Below are 15724 nucleotides of genomic sequence, written 5' to 3' on the forward strand. Positions count from 1 at the left end.
AGAGTGTCGATGAAGCTTAGAAAACATTGGGCTAGAACCTCCACTTTTTTTGCAGCGGTAAAATGGGCGTTAAGTGGGCATTAAAATACTGTGGAAACAAAACAATAAGAATCTTTTACCGCTGAAATGACGTATATCGCCTATATATCGCTCATTTAGCCACAAAATGGAAACTGACACCTATTTTTCAGAAACGTATCGCCGAGCGTTACTTTCCCCATGTGCTTAACGCCAGGAACAAATATTACTGCCCGCCCACTTTTTTGGGGCGGAATCATCAGAATGGGTGAAATCAACGGCCATAACATCACCCAGCGTTACTTTCCGCACTGATTTAATGCCGAGATTCAATAATAACGCCCGCCCACTTTTTTTGGTCGTAAAGAGCATATTTACCGAAACTAGCGGCCATGAGATCACCCAGCGTCACTTTCACCACCTCGCACACATATCGCCCACAATATCGCTCGCCCAAAAAATCGCCCAGAAAAACTGGAACAATGTTATGGACGCCATGTTCTACATCACATGTCGCATCATTTAAACAGCTGCTGTGCTTCAACCTCGGGGAAGTTCAGATGTACTCTGGAGGTTGTTGGAGTTGATGTGAAAATCTCTACAAACATCTTGACCATACTGTGACCGATTGGAATTTAATAGGTGTCTTCGTCGGGACATTCCTTGTTTGTGACCAATCGGTAGAAAACAGAGAGCTACTGCAATGGGGCCTGTCCTTTCTCACCCTCTCTTGATGACCAATTACATGCAGTAGACTCGAGATCACCGAAGGTACACTCCACAGCATTATGTGCCCAATGTAAGAAGTGCCAGACTGATGAGGAGGACCAGACGTTACACCCCCCGCAAGTACAGGGAGAAGCAGTCTTACCTCGACTTGCCAACACCACCTGCCTTCGAAGACTGTGCTTCCACAAAGAGGTTATCACTGAGGTATGCCAGCTGATACGGGCAGATCTGCAGCCTGCCAGCACCATCAGTACTACACTGTCTGTCAAGGTCAAAGTCACCACGGCACTATCGTTCTACGCCTCGGGTTCTTTTCAGGCCACAACTGGCGACATTTGCGGACTTTCTCAGCATGCCACACATTGCTGCCTTAGACAGGTCACTGAAGCCCTGTACGCACGCAGGAGGGACTTGATCAGCTTCCCTATGACCAGGGAGGCATAGAGTAAGAGGGCTCTAGGATTCGCCAGAATTGCAAACTTCCCCAAGGTGCAGGGAGCAATAGACTGTACGCACATCGCGATGTGGGCACCTTTTCTGAATGCAGAGGAACCGCAATGGATTCCACTCCCTGAATTTCCAACTTGTTGTTGACCACCAGCAAATTATACTGGGAGTGAATGCTCAATTTCCAGGCAGCATCCATGATGCTCACATCCTGCGTGAGAGCACTGTATCAGACTTGTTTAACAATCAGCCACAAGGTCAATGCTGGATGCTTGGTGACAAAGGATATGGCTTCGCCACCAGGCTAATGACACCCCTGCGTGACACCCATACCGAGGCCGAGAGGCGATACAATAAGAGCCACAGAGCAACTCGCAATATCGTGGAGAAAACCATTGGAGTGCTGAAGCAGCGCTTTAGATGCCTGGACCACTCAGGAGGCGAGCTCCAATACCACCCTGAGCAGGTAGCTCAATTCGTGGTGGTGTGCTCCATGCTGTGCCACTTGGCTATCAGGAGGGGACAAGAATTGCCTGATGAGTCTGACAGTCTACCTCACCAGAGAGAGGAAGAGGAGGACAAGAAGGAGGACGCTGACATCGTCCCACACAATCAGGCTGACGCTGAAGCCATGCCCCTGCCCCCTGTAGACCACATGAAAGGGCCCATGGTGGCATGAAAGCTGCAAGAGCCTTACGTCAGGAGCTCATCAATGATCGTTTTGCCTGAAAGAACGTTGGTGTTATTTACAAGGCTGACATACTGCTGGGTGTGCAGGTCATACATCAATGGTGGGCATCACCTTGGTGACAGTTAAAGTTTAAGTTGATTGAAGTTAAGTGTCATTATACCCTTTGATGTTAAGGACTCACCAGCGTGTAACGGTGCAGCTATCTGAGCCAATGCGCAACAAGGTTTTGTTAAATAAAAAACATTTAAACCAAACATTTGTCTGAAATCATCAGTATTTCTGTAAAAACCAACCTTCTGCCTCCCCCCCCTCCCTCTGCTTCTCCTCCCCAACTCTATCCCTTCCCCTCCTGACTCCAAGCCACCTGGCCGAAGAGCTCCTCAGGCGATGCTTCATTGTGGGGGAGGGGATGACGGACAAAACGCTTGGACGGTTACGAGAGAGGACGATCCTGAGGTGGGAACATGCTCCGAGTCAGAAGCAAGATGTTGCTGCTGGCTCTCGTGTGGTTGGCAATGGGAATGCGGCACCTTAGGCTGCAGTACCATGCTCTGGGACCACTGGGAGCCCTCTTCCACCAGTGTTCCTGGCTACCAGCTCCAGGGTCTCCACCATCCCTTCCATGTTATATCTTATTTATTGGACTTTTGCTGCTGGTGAATCTCCCTCATGAGTGATCACAGTATGGTTGAATTTGTAATACAGATTGAGGGTGAGGAAGTAGTGTCTCAAACAAGCATACTATGCTTAAACAAAGGGGACTACAGTGGGATGAGGGCAGAGTTGGCTAAAGTAGACTGGAAACACAGACTAAACGGTGGCACAATTGAGGAACAGTGGAGGACTTTTAAGGAGCTCTTTCAGAGTGCTCAACAAAAATATATTCCAATGAAAAAGAAGGGCGGTAAGAGAAGGGATAACCAGCCGTGGATAACCAAGGAAATTAAGGAGAGTATCAAATTAAAAACCAATGCGTATAAGGTGGCCAAGGTTAGTGGGAAAATAGAAGATTGGGAAAATTTTAAATGACAGCAAAGAATGACCAAGAAAGCAATAAAGAAAGGAAAGATAGATTACGAAGTTAAACTTACGCAAAACATAAAAACGAATAGTAAAAGCTTTTACAGATATATAAAACGGAAAAGAGTGACTAAAGTAAATGTTGGTCCCTTAGAAGATGAGAAGGGGGATTTAATAATGGGAAATGTGGAAATGGCTGAGACCTCAAACAATTATTTTGCTTCGGTCTTCACAGTGGAAGACACAGAAACCATGCCAAAAATTGCTGGTCACAGGAATGTGGGAAGGGAGGACCTGGAGACAATCACTATCACTAGAGGGGTAGTGCTGGACAGGCTAATGGACTCAAGGTAGACAAGTCCCCTGGTCCTGACGAAATGCATCTCAGGGTATTAAAAGAGATGGCGGAAGTTATAGCAGATGCATTCGTTATAATCTACCAAAATTCTCTGGACTCTGGGGAGGTACCAGTGGATTGGAAAGCAGCTAATGTAATGCCTCTGTTTAAAAAAGGGGGCAGACAAAAGGCAGGTAACTATAGGCCAGTTAGTTTAACATCTGTAGTGGGGAAAATGCTTGAAACTATCATTAAGGAAGAAATAGCGGGACATCTAGATAGGAATAGTGCAATCAAGCAGACGCAGCATGGATTCATGAAGGGGAAATCATGTTTAACTAATTTACTGGAATTCTTTGAGGATATAACGAGCATGATGGATAGAGGTGTACCGATGGATGTGGTGTATTTAGATTTTCAAAAGGCATTCGATAAGGTGCCACAGAAAAGGTTACTGCAGAAGATAAAGGTACGCGGGGTCAGTGGAAATGTATTAGCATGGATCGAGAGTTGGCTGGCTAACAGAAAGCAGAGAGTCGGGATAAATGGGTCCTTTTCGGGTTGGAAATCGGTGGTTAGTGGTGTGCCACAGGGATCGGCGCTGGGACCATAAGTGTTTACAATATACATGGATGACCTGGAAGAGGGGACAGAGTGTAGTGTAACAAAATTTGCAGATGACACAAAGATTAGTGGGAAAGCGGGTTGTGTAGAGGACACAGAGAGGCTGCAAAGAGATTTAGATAGGTTAAGCGAATGGGCTAAGGTTTGGCAGATGGAATACAATGTCGGAAAGTGTAAGGTCATCCACCTTGGGGGAAAAAAAACAAAAAAAGTGAATACTATTTGAATGGGGAGAAATTACAACATGCTGCGGTGCAGAGGGACCTGGGGGTCCTTGTGCATGAATCCCAAAAAGTTAGTTTGCAGGTGCAGCAGGTAATCAGGAAGGCGAATGGAATGTTGGCCTTCATTGCGAGAGGGATGGAGTACAAAAGCAGGGAGGTCCTTCTGCAACTGTATAGGGTATTGGTGAGGCCGCACCTGGAGTACTGCGTGCAGTTTTGATCACCTTACTTAAGGAAGGATATACTGGCTTTGGAGGGGGTACAGAGACAATTCACCCGGCTGATTCCGGAGATGAGGGGGTTACCTTATGATGATAGATTGAGTAGACTGGGTCTTTACTCGTTGGAGTTCAGAAGGATGAGGGGTGATCTTATAAAAACATTTAAAATAATGAAAGGGATAGACAAGATAGAGGCAGAGAGGTTGTTTCCACTGGTCGGGGAGACTAGAACTAGGGGACACAGCCTCAAAATACGGGGAGCCAATTTAAAACCGAGTTGAGAAGGAATTTCTTCTCCCAGAGGGTTGTGAATCTGTGGAATTCTCTGCCCAAGGAAGCAGTTGAGGCTAGCTCATTGAATGTATTCAAGTCACAGATAGATTTTTAACCAATAAGGGAATTAAGGGTTATGGGGAGCGGGCGGGTAAGTGGAGCTGAGTCTACGGCCTGATCAGCCATGATCTTGTTGAATGGCGGAGCAGGCTCGAGGGGCTAGATGGCCTACTCCTGTTCCTAATTCTTGTGTTCTTATGTTCTCATGCCTCCCACAACAGCCAAACAAGCACACACCACAACCACACACACCTTCAGTCCCTCTCAGCTCCCTCTCTCTCTTTCTCCTCTTCTGCGCATGTCATGATGACACTTGACCTCCTGAATCACGGGAATCGAGCGTTGCCATGCCGTTGCTGAGGACGGCGACACTTTACGACAGAAGATCAGTGAGATTTAATGCTACTGCCCATTTCATATCGCTCTCGGCAACACCTATTTTCAAAAATGGAGACTAGGTGCTTTGAGAATGGGCGAGAAGCCGGCGATCTGGAAACCCTTTTTTACTGCCCACGCCGGAAATATCGCCCAAACACAAAAGTGGAAAATCTAGCCCATTAATAGTTGTTCTGATATTCATAGAATCATATAGAAGTTTACAGCATGGAAGGCCATTTCGGCCCATCGTGTCCGTGCCGGCCAACAAGAGGCTATCCAGCCTAATCCCACTTTTCAGCTCTAGGACCATAACCCTGCAGGTTATGGCACTTCAAGTGCACATCCAAGTACTTTTTAAATGTGGTGAGGGTTTTTGCCTCTATCACCCTTTCAGGCAGTGAGTTCCAGACCCCACAACCCTCTGCGTGAAGCAATTTCCCAATAAATCCCCTCTAAACCTTCTACCAATAACTTTAAATTTATGCCCCCTGGTTGTTGCATCATAAGTGGCCCCTCGAAACGAGGTTGACTTGCTTCCATGCCAAAAAGGGATGAGTTCACAGGTGTTTCAATGAGGGACCTAATATTCCAGGTCCTGAACTACATGTTGAAGGGTGGAAGATGCCTGTGCGTGGATTTTTTTAACGTGTGGTGGCCATTGCACACCAGCCACCACACGGGCTTGACAGAGCGAGGTCTTGGTCCAGTGGCAAGGATTAACCAGGACGAAGGGGGACCTGCTCTGCAGCATGGACCTAGTGCGCACAGCCCACACTGGGCCCACGCCTCTTCTGGCCCCAAACTCACGCCTCTCCTGGGCCCCGATCATATCCCTCTACAATCTCTTATGTTATGTTCCGAATAACTCCACAAGACTATTGTAAGCTCAAACTGTTGTGACCTTGGTCTCTTTATTCAGACTCCAGAGTGAGGAAACAGCATGGTGGATTGCCTTTTATACCTGCTTGCCCAGAGTGCACAGGTGACTCTTAGGTCTCCCACAGGTGTGCCCCCCGGTGGCAAGTCTTATATATTGGTGAGGTTTGCATACATACATAACATCACTCCCTCCCAAAGTCTTATATACAAGTTATTTGCAAGTTGAGGCGATCTGGCACCCTGTGTTCCCGGTTCGATCGCCTGAGTTGAAGTCCTGGCATGGGTGAGTTGGTCTGATCGTTGCTGCAGAGCCGCACGGCTGGTCTGACCGGACTGTCGGGCATGGTGGGTTCATCCTCGTGGTTGACAGCGAGGTCAATTGTGTTAGTGGGTCGCTGGGGGCCAGGTCCTTTCACAGTGGTTCCTGATTATCTGTGGTTCGCAGTTTGTCCTGGTCCAAATGCTTTCTGCGTTTGCCCAGTACATGGTTTCACAACAAACGTTCCATTTTCATCACAAATACTCCATTCCCCTCTTTGGCCAATACCATGCTAGCGGCCCATCTGGGGCCTGAACATGGTCTACATCATTTATTCTGATGGCACGTGGAGGAGCCGTGCGATCATGGTACATTCTCTGCTGATAGCATACGGAAGGCTCGGTTCTGAGTGATTCTGTCTGGTGACTGCGTAGCACCCGCGATAGCCGGGTCTGTAGGGAGTCTACCGTGACACATGTGGTGCTTGGCTTTATGATTTGGGCTGCCCGCTCCGGACTATTGTCACTGACCCTAAGGTCTGTCAAGCCAAGGATGGCCGATATGGCCTTGAGACTTTCAGTAGTGGCGGGAGGCCGCATGGTCCCCGTGGATCCTGGGCCATGGTATGGAGGCCCCGGACCACCGACTGTGTGTAGCCTCCCTGCCTTTCTTTGCAATGTTGCAGGATTGCCCCATAGGGGGCAATCTGATGGAATGAACATTTCGTCTTTGCGACTGATAAGCTGCAACATCCCGTCTAGCGGTTCGCCGTTAGCAGGCGGTAACATGGGATTCTGGCTGGTCCAGGTGCTAAACTGGGGGGCCGTTACGGTTGACCCCTCGTTTCATAGCATTTCCATAACAACGAGCAGGTCTGTGGGCTGCGCCCTTTCCACCCCGGTGGTGGGCAACGGTAACCAACTGAGGGCATTAGCGCCGTTCTCAGTGCCTGGCCCGTGGCGGATCATGTTACAGTGCACAGACAGTGTTAGACATTTTCGAAACAAAGCATTGCCTCAAAGGAGTGCCTCTGCTCTCCCAAAAGTGTGAGATGGGCAGCTTGTCTGACTTGAGCAAATATTGGGACACTCTTTGGTACGTCTCTTTTGTCCCATGAACACAGGCTACTGCCTTGAGTAAGTTATTGGATACATGTACAATCGGTTGGGGCTTGCTACACAGCAAGCCCGACCGCGTGTGATAACACATCACTTGCTATGAATACTTTGTTAGATACATATACAACTGGTTGGGGTTCGCCCGCTGCTTTGGCTTGCTGTACAACACGCCCAACCCCATGTGATAACACATCATTTGCTACAAGTACTTTGTCAAATACATATACAACCGGTTGGTGTTCGCCCACTTGTTGTAAGGTATCACCCGACCTCATATGATAATACATCATTGGCCGCGAAAGAGTGCTCACATGGGTTACACAGTGCAAACAACTTATTGGAACGTAGTGGTTTCCTGGCCTTCTCAGCGGCTGCCCCTTTACCTTTGCCCCAAGCCCAGTCATCTTCCTTGCTGGGCAACACATGCCTCTGTTTCTTTGCGGCGACATCCCATGGTCTGGACGCTCTCTTGTCCCGTGGTCTGGACGCACTTTTGTCCCGTGGTCTGGGTGCTCTTTCATTCCATGGTCTGGACGCACTCTCGTCCGTGTCCGTGATGCCGACTGCCACGATCTTCTTCCCCAGGGGTTTTGCCTCTGGCGTTGGGAAGACGCATTCGGATCATTTCAGCTGGAGTCCCTCTCTGCTTGATTGACCTGGAGCCTCTTCCATCGTCGCAAAAAGGTCGTCGGCTTTGGGTGGTGGGTACCGCGCCTGTACCGCTGCTCGGTTGAACTTTAACCTCCTCGTGGTCGTGATGAGCGGCCTGTGCCTCGGGGATCTGCAAATGGATCTGCACTTCGATGCCTGGTTCAGCTGAAGGTGGGGGCTTGCTCAGCCTTTGAGCAAAGGAGATGTCGTTCACCGGAGAAGGTACACAGAGGGCTTCCCAGTTCCATTGAATCTTCCCCATCCACCTTCTGCCAAGCAGCGTTAGCCCATCACCTAAAACGATCCACAGTGGTAAATCGTGCACTGCTCCCTCATGGGATACTCTTATGTCCGCACTACCAATAACTGGTATCAGTTCCTTGGCGTAGGTGCGCAGCTTTGCCTGAATCGGGATAAGCTTGGGTTGTTGTGCTCTGTCGCTCCACAGCCTCTCGAATGCCTTCTGGTTCATTATTGATCGACTCGCCACCGTGTCCAATTCCATGGCGACTGGAGTGCCATTGAGTTTAACTTTTAACATTATTGGAGGGCTTTTGGTGGTGAAGGTGTGTATCCCATATACTTCCTCTTCACCGTCAGGTTGAGTTCCCTCTCCTGCTCGTTCAGAGTGATCTTCGCTGGATCGGTCGTCCTCTCCTGACTCTGCCATGTGGTGAGTCACAGGTCATTTGCACATTTGCTGGAGGTGCCCCATTGTTCCACAGCCATTGCACACATAGTGCTTGAATCGACACTGATGGGCTCTATGACTGTCCCCGCAGCGCCAACATGGTGTTAATGGATACGCATTCATGCCCCACGGCGGACTCTGAGTCACCCTAGGCCTAGATCTGGCCTTTGCGGTCGTGTGGGCCCTGCCCTATACAATTCTGCCTGCTGAAAACATTATTTTATGCTCAGTACTTGCCGATGAGCTTAGATTCTGTGAAAATATGTTTCACGTTGTCGCTCGTAGATATGAAAGCCTGGGCTATCGTGATGGCCTTGCTCAGATCTAGGGATTCGGCAGACAGCAGTTTGCGAAGAATGACCACGTGGCCGATTCCAAGCACGAAAAGTCCCGCAACATTTCCCCCAAAGATCCTGCAAATTCGCACTGTCCCGCAAGGCATCTTAGGTCGGCGACATAGCTCGCCACGTCCTGACCTCAGAGCGATGGTGCGTGTAAAAGCAATACCTGGCCATTAAGATGCTCTCCTTCGGCTTGAGGTGTTCCCAAACCAGCGTGCACAACTCTGTATAAGTCTTGTCCGTTGGTTTAACCGGTGCCAGCAGATTTTTGAGGAGGCCATATATCGAAGACCCACACACGGTGAGGAGAATCGCCCTCCGCTTGACCGCCATCTCAGCCTTGTCCAGTTCGTTGGCCATGAAGTACTGGTCGAGACACTCAACGAAGGCTTCCCAATCATCACCCTCAACAAATCTCTCAAGAATACCAACGGCAGCCATTACCGCGTGAAAGTTCGTCGCCAATTTGTTATGTTCAGAATAACTCCACAAGACTGTACTGTAAGCTCAAACTGTTGTGACCTTGGTCTCTTTATTCAGACACCCCAGAGTGAGGAAGCTGCATGGTGGATTGCCTTTTATACCTGCTTGCCCAGGGTGCACAGGTGACCCTTAGGTCTCCCACTGGTCTGCCCCCTGGTGGCAAGTCTTACATATTGGTGAGGTTTACACACATACATCTTGCCGCTCCTTCGCCCCGACCTCGCCGCTCCTGCTGTACCTGCCCACGCTCCAATCACCGACCTGGAACTTGATGACATCCCTCTTCGCTGCTGTCGCCTTCCTGCACCAGCTCGCGCTGTACCTTGCCGTGGTACACCGCCACGCTGCCCATGGCCACCGCTCACTGCTCCTTTTATGGCCCGCGAGGGTTGTTGTTCCCTCTGCTAAGGGAAATAGGCCCTTTCTCTCCACTATCTGCATACTTGCTCGGTTGCAGAAAGTTCTAGTTCCTGAGGTTCGTTCTCTAGTTATTAATTAAAGGCTTTCGTCGGTGTAATTATGTCCGATCAATGGCTTGCCTTGCAGCCCCGTTAAAGGAGCTGTTTTCTTTCATCTAATGTCAAGAATGACGAGTTGGCATTCAGCAGAATGAGCGACATTGTTGCTGGGAATGGAACATGACCCATTTTTCTTACTGTCAGCACCAAGCACTCCCACATCACAGAGAGAGTGCGGGGCAGTGGGATCAGTTTGGGATTGTTCAGCACAGCCAGCACAGACACACTGGACCAAATGGCTTCCTTCTGTGTTGTAAACTTCAATCGTTCATGATAGATGCTAAATGATGACCTTGCATTTATAGAGCGTCTTTCATGGCAGGACATCGCAAAGCAGTTTACGATCAATGAAGTACTTTTGAAATGTAGTCTCTGCTGTAATGTAAGAAATGCAGCAGCCAAACTGCGCACAGCAAGCTCCCACAACCAACAATTAAATAAATGACCATATCGTCTGTTTTAAGTGTTGTTTGAGGGATAAGTGTAGGCCAGGACACTGGGAAACTCCCCAGCTCTTCTTCAAATAATGCCATGGGAACTTTTAAGTCCTCCTGAGAGGGTAAATGGGACCTCGGTTTAACATTTCATCTGAAAAACGCCCTCAGTACTGCACTGAGGTGTCAGCCTGGATTATGTGCTCAAGTCCCTGGAGTGGAAATGTAATCCATGACCATCTGACTCCGAGGCGAGAAAGTTGAGCCACCGCTATTGCCTCCTCTATTGTGCCCTGACACTGGGGTAAGAATTCCTCTGGCCATTCTGTGCAGCACCGTCATAAGTGGAATCAATGATAAGATTCTGTGTTGAGTATTTCTGTGAGATTGCAAATGGGTTCTTTGATATAAAAAAACATTTAAGATGTTGTTGCCAATAATGTGCTGAGGCATGTTGTTTGAAGAAGATTGTATCTGCAAGATATTGAGAGAATTCCATTGATGTATGACCTTATCTCATCTCTCAGAAACACCTCAAAGGTCTTCGCATAAAATGAATGCCTTTGAAGTGCACTGAATGTTCTGTGGGCACCCGTTTGAAAGTGCGTGCATAGTTTGGAAAATGCAGTCAAAACCCAGTACCGAAGGGGTTAATGATGATTACAGAAATGATCTCTCCCACATAGTACAGGCTGGCAACTAAGTGCGTGGGGGGGCGGGTGGAAGTGTTGTAATGCGATAAGATGGTGAGTCAGTTCACAGAGTCTTGAATTACAGTCTTAAAACTCACTGCCTGCTATTTATTATTGCAGTAGATATAAAATATAATAGTCACTGTTCCTGAACTTATTCTGCACAGTGAGTCAACGAGGCCAGGTTTTATTCCCCAATCATTGAACTATTTTAGTAGAATGTTAATTTAAGTGCCCCCTTTTGTAAGGGCACAAAAAAACACAAATTAACTAATAAGCATTAAAGGGAACTTTGACAAAGCAAATTCAATTAAAATTTTGTTCCCTTTTGAAATGATGGACTCCAGTCCCTCCGTTGCCATCTTTCGCGGAAGGCCGCGAGCGTACCGGTGGACACCGCGAGCTCCACTCCCCCCCAATTAGTCCTCCAGGCAGTAGCTGAGCCAACACAGAACACGAAGATCCCAGCGTCAGCCGCCAGTGGCAGAGCGACGGAAATCGCGGACGTGCAAGAGGCCAGAATTGGAGGAGCGCAGAGATCTGGGAGGGTTGTAGGGCCAGGGGAGGTTACAGAGATAGGGAAGGCGGAGAGGGATTTGAAAATGAGGATGAGAATTAGTTGCTGAATTAATTGGCCTGAGCCGACTCACACACAGGAGGCTCAGAACAATCGCCCCAGGTTCGGGAGGGGAGAAACAGACGGGTTTGCTGTGCGCAATACAGGCGACACCACCGCTGAAACCCCCGGAGAGCAGAGGAGCTCGTCAGCCTGGATCCCTCGGCATCTCCTGACACCTCTATCTTCTAGAGTAAAAATGCGCAGAGCGGTTTTGGCACAATGAGAAGGCAATCGTTGTGCTTCGAATGGCAGCTCGCTAAAGGTGCAGGAGCTCCTCAGTTAAGCTGGTGCCATGAATGGTGGGCTCCACAAGTTGCAGCGGTATGCTCTTTTATAGGAGGCTTAGTGGGGGTATGAGAGGAATTTTTTTCACTGCCTGAAAGAGTGGTAGGGGCACAAACCCTCACCACATTTAAAAAGTACTTGGATATCCCCTCTAAACCTCCTATAAAAGAGCATACCAGTACAACTTCCAGCGCGAGCCGTTCCACGTTTGCGACGATTTCGAGGTGGGTTACTGGGTGACATCATCAAAACCCAGGTCGCCGTTTGGAGTGTGGGCAGGATCATCGGCGGGGCCCAGGTATAGCGAAGGAGCGGGAAAGTCGGGGCGGATGAGCGGTGAGAGATCGTGGCGGAGGTGCAGTGAATGTTTTGTGGCGGATGAGCAGCAAGAGATCGTGGCAGAGGTGCGACGAATATTTGTGGCGGAGGAGCGGCGAGAGATCGTGGCGGAGGTGCGGCAAATGAGGGTATGGGGCCCAGAAGAGCTGAGGGCCCAGGGGCAGCACGGGTCAGCCCACACTGCGATATGTGTGCGCACTAGGTCCGTGCAGCAGAGCAGGTCTCCAGTCATCCTGGTTAACCCTTGCCACTGGACCAAGACCTAGCTCCGTCAAGCCCGTGTAGTGGCTGATGTGGAACGTTAAAAAAATCCACACACAGGCATCTTCCACCCCTTCAATTGGAGTTCAGGACTGGAACATCGGGTCCTTCATTGAAACATCTGTGAACTCATCCCTTTTGGTAAGAAAGCAAGTCATCTTCGTTCGAGGAACCGCCTATGATGATGATGATGGGCCCCACAAGAAATATGAGCGCCATCGAGGAGTAAACTGACTCTTGCCTTGCTTCTGAGTCACACAAATTCTCCACAGAGCAGCTCGTGCTCTGCACTGTGGCTCATTGTACGGGAAGTACTTTGAAGTGTTTCTGAGAGATGAGATAAGGCGCCACATAAATGGAAGTCTTTCATTATCAGGCAGATACAATCTGCGATGGCTATACGAAGGGTCGGAATTCCTCAGCTCATTACAGGCAGCAAGGTCTTAAATGTTCTTTTCTAAAAGAAGCTGTTTATAATTTCACCAGAAATATTAAACAGAGAAACATTGTAAAATGAGTCGCCCGCACTAGTTTTGATCGCCAAAGGGAGTTAGAGAGTAATTTTCCAGATTTATCCCCCCCAGGCCACCTAATTGGCCTGGGGTTTTATCTATTCCCCCCCTCCCCACCCCACCCCCCCCTCTCCCAGGAGATCACGACTTTCGGGTGGGATGGGGAGTGTATATATTGCACTGTACAAGGCATTGCAGTTATGTGGGACAGGTTGGATGGACTACTAGGTCTTTTACTGTCGGTCATTGTTTGTATGATGCACAACACAGGGAGACCAGAGACTGAAGGGAGTGTTCAGCCTCAAATGAGGACATACTGCTTCGGTGCATTTCCTGCAGCAGGACCTCCAAATCTTCAGCCTCAAAAGTTGCAGAGTTGCCCGCGTCTCCACTGTACCAATTAGTTGACAATTAGTCAACATTTCTATCACCGCCATTACCTCTCCTCTATCAGGGAGCTGCAGCCCTTTAAGAGCTGCTGCCTTGCTGGATTTACTGGTCCCCAGGCAAGTGTTCCACAGGCCAAGCTCTCTAGGCAGGCTTTTCAGGTGGGTCTGATGCCTCAACGAAGTGGCCATTCTTTGTTCATGACAGTGAATGCCAACGGGCTATTTTACCATGGGGGCTATCACATCTATGCTCAATCCTGTCCTCACCAACAACCACCCACACATCCTGCAGGAGTCAGTAGAAAGTGATCAGAACTGGGGACACTGATTGATTTTACGCTCCTTAGCTCTGGGCATTGAGGCCCTACTGCTGACCATCTGTTCACTCAGCACAGGCTGGATATTGTACCTGGGAGCTTCCTTACAAAAACAACAACAACTTGTATTTATATAGCGCCTTTGCCATAGTGAAATGTCCCAAGGTGCTTCACAGGAGTATTATGAGATTAAAAAATTAAAAAATTAAAAAAATTGACACCGAGCCACATAGTAGAAATTAGGGCAGCTGACCAAAAGCTTGGTCAAAGAGGTTTTAAGGAGCTTCTTGAAGGAGGACAAAGAGGTAGCGAGGCGGCTAGGTTTAGGCAGGGAGTTCCAGAGCTTGGGGCCTAGGCAACAGAAGGTATGGCAACCAATGGTTGAGCGATTATAATCAGGAATGTTCAAGAGGGCAGAATTAGATATCTCGGGGAGTTGTGAGGCTGGAGGAGATTACAGAGAAAGGGAGGGGCGAGACCATAGAGGGATTTGAAAACAAGGATGAGAATTTTGAAATCAAGGCATTGCTTAACCGGGAGTCAATGTAGGTCAGCGAGCACAGGGGTGATGGGTGAGCGGGATTTGGTGTGAGTTAGGACACGGTTTGCTGAGTTTTGGATCACCTCTAGTTTACGTAGGGTAGAATGTGGGAGGCCAGCCAGGAGTGTGTTGCAATAGTCAAGTCTAGAGGTAAAGGCATGGATGAGGGCTTCAGCAGCGGATGAGCAGAGGCAAGGAGACGGGCGATGTTATGGAAGTGGAAATAGGTGGTCTTAGTTATGCTGCAGATATGTGGTCAAAATTTAATTTCAGGGTCAAATATGACACCAAGGTTGCGAACAGCCTGGTTCAGCCTCAGACAGAAGTTGGGGAGAGGGATGGAGTCAGTGACTAGGGAATCATCAGAGGCAGTCCCTCGAAATCAAGGAAGACTTGCTTCCACTCTAAAAGTGAGTTCTCAGGTGACTGAACAGTCCAATGTGGGAATTACAGTCACTGTCACAGGTGGGGCAGTCTGTGGTTGAAGCAAAGGGTGGGTGGGGAGTCTGTGTTGACGCACGCTCCTTCCGCTGTCTGTGCTTATTTGTGCATGCTCTCAGTGACGAGACTTGAGGTGCTCAGCGCCCTCCCGGATGCTCTTCTTCCACTTTGGGCGGTTTGGGCCGGTGATTCCCAGAGTTTGGTGGGGATGTTGCACTTTATCAAGGAGGCTTTGAGAGTGTCCTTGAAATGTTTCCTCTGCCCACCTGGGGCTCACTTGCCGTGTGTTCTGAGTAGAGCGCTTGCTTTGGGAGTCTCGTGTCGGGCATGCAGACGATGTGGCCCGCCCAACGGAGCTGGTCGAGTGTGGTCAGTGCTTCGATGCTGGGGATGTTGGCCTGATCGAGAACACTGACGTTGATGCACCTAACCTCCCAGTGGATTTGCAAGATCTTGTGGAGGCAGCGTTGGTGATACTTCTCCAGCGCTTTGAGGTGTCTACTGTATATAGTCCACATCTCTGAGCCATATAGGAGGGCGGGTATCACTACTGCTCTTTAGACCATGAGCTTGGTGCCAGATTTGTGGTCCTGGTCTTCAAACACTCTCTTCTGAAGGCTGGTACACTGGAGGTGGTGTTGGATCTCGTCAGCGATATCTGTCCTTGCTGATAGTAGGCTTCCGAGGTATGGAAAATGCTCCATGTTGTCCAAGGCCGAGCCATGGATTTTGATGACCGGCGGGGGGCAGTGCTGTGTGGCAGGGTCAGGTTGGCGGAGGACCTTTGTCTTACGGATGTTTAGCGTAAGGCCCATGCTTTCATACACCACGGTAAAGATGTTGACGATGGCTTGAAGTTCGGCCTCTGAATGTGCGCAGACGCAAGCAACGTCCGCGTACTGTAGCTCGATGACAGAAGATGGGACGACCTT

Source organism: Pristiophorus japonicus, chromosome 17 (assembly GCF_044704955.1).
Source record: "Pristiophorus japonicus isolate sPriJap1 chromosome 17, sPriJap1.hap1, whole genome shotgun sequence".
NCBI lineage: Eukaryota > Metazoa > Chordata > Chondrichthyes > Pristiophoridae > Pristiophorus > Pristiophorus japonicus.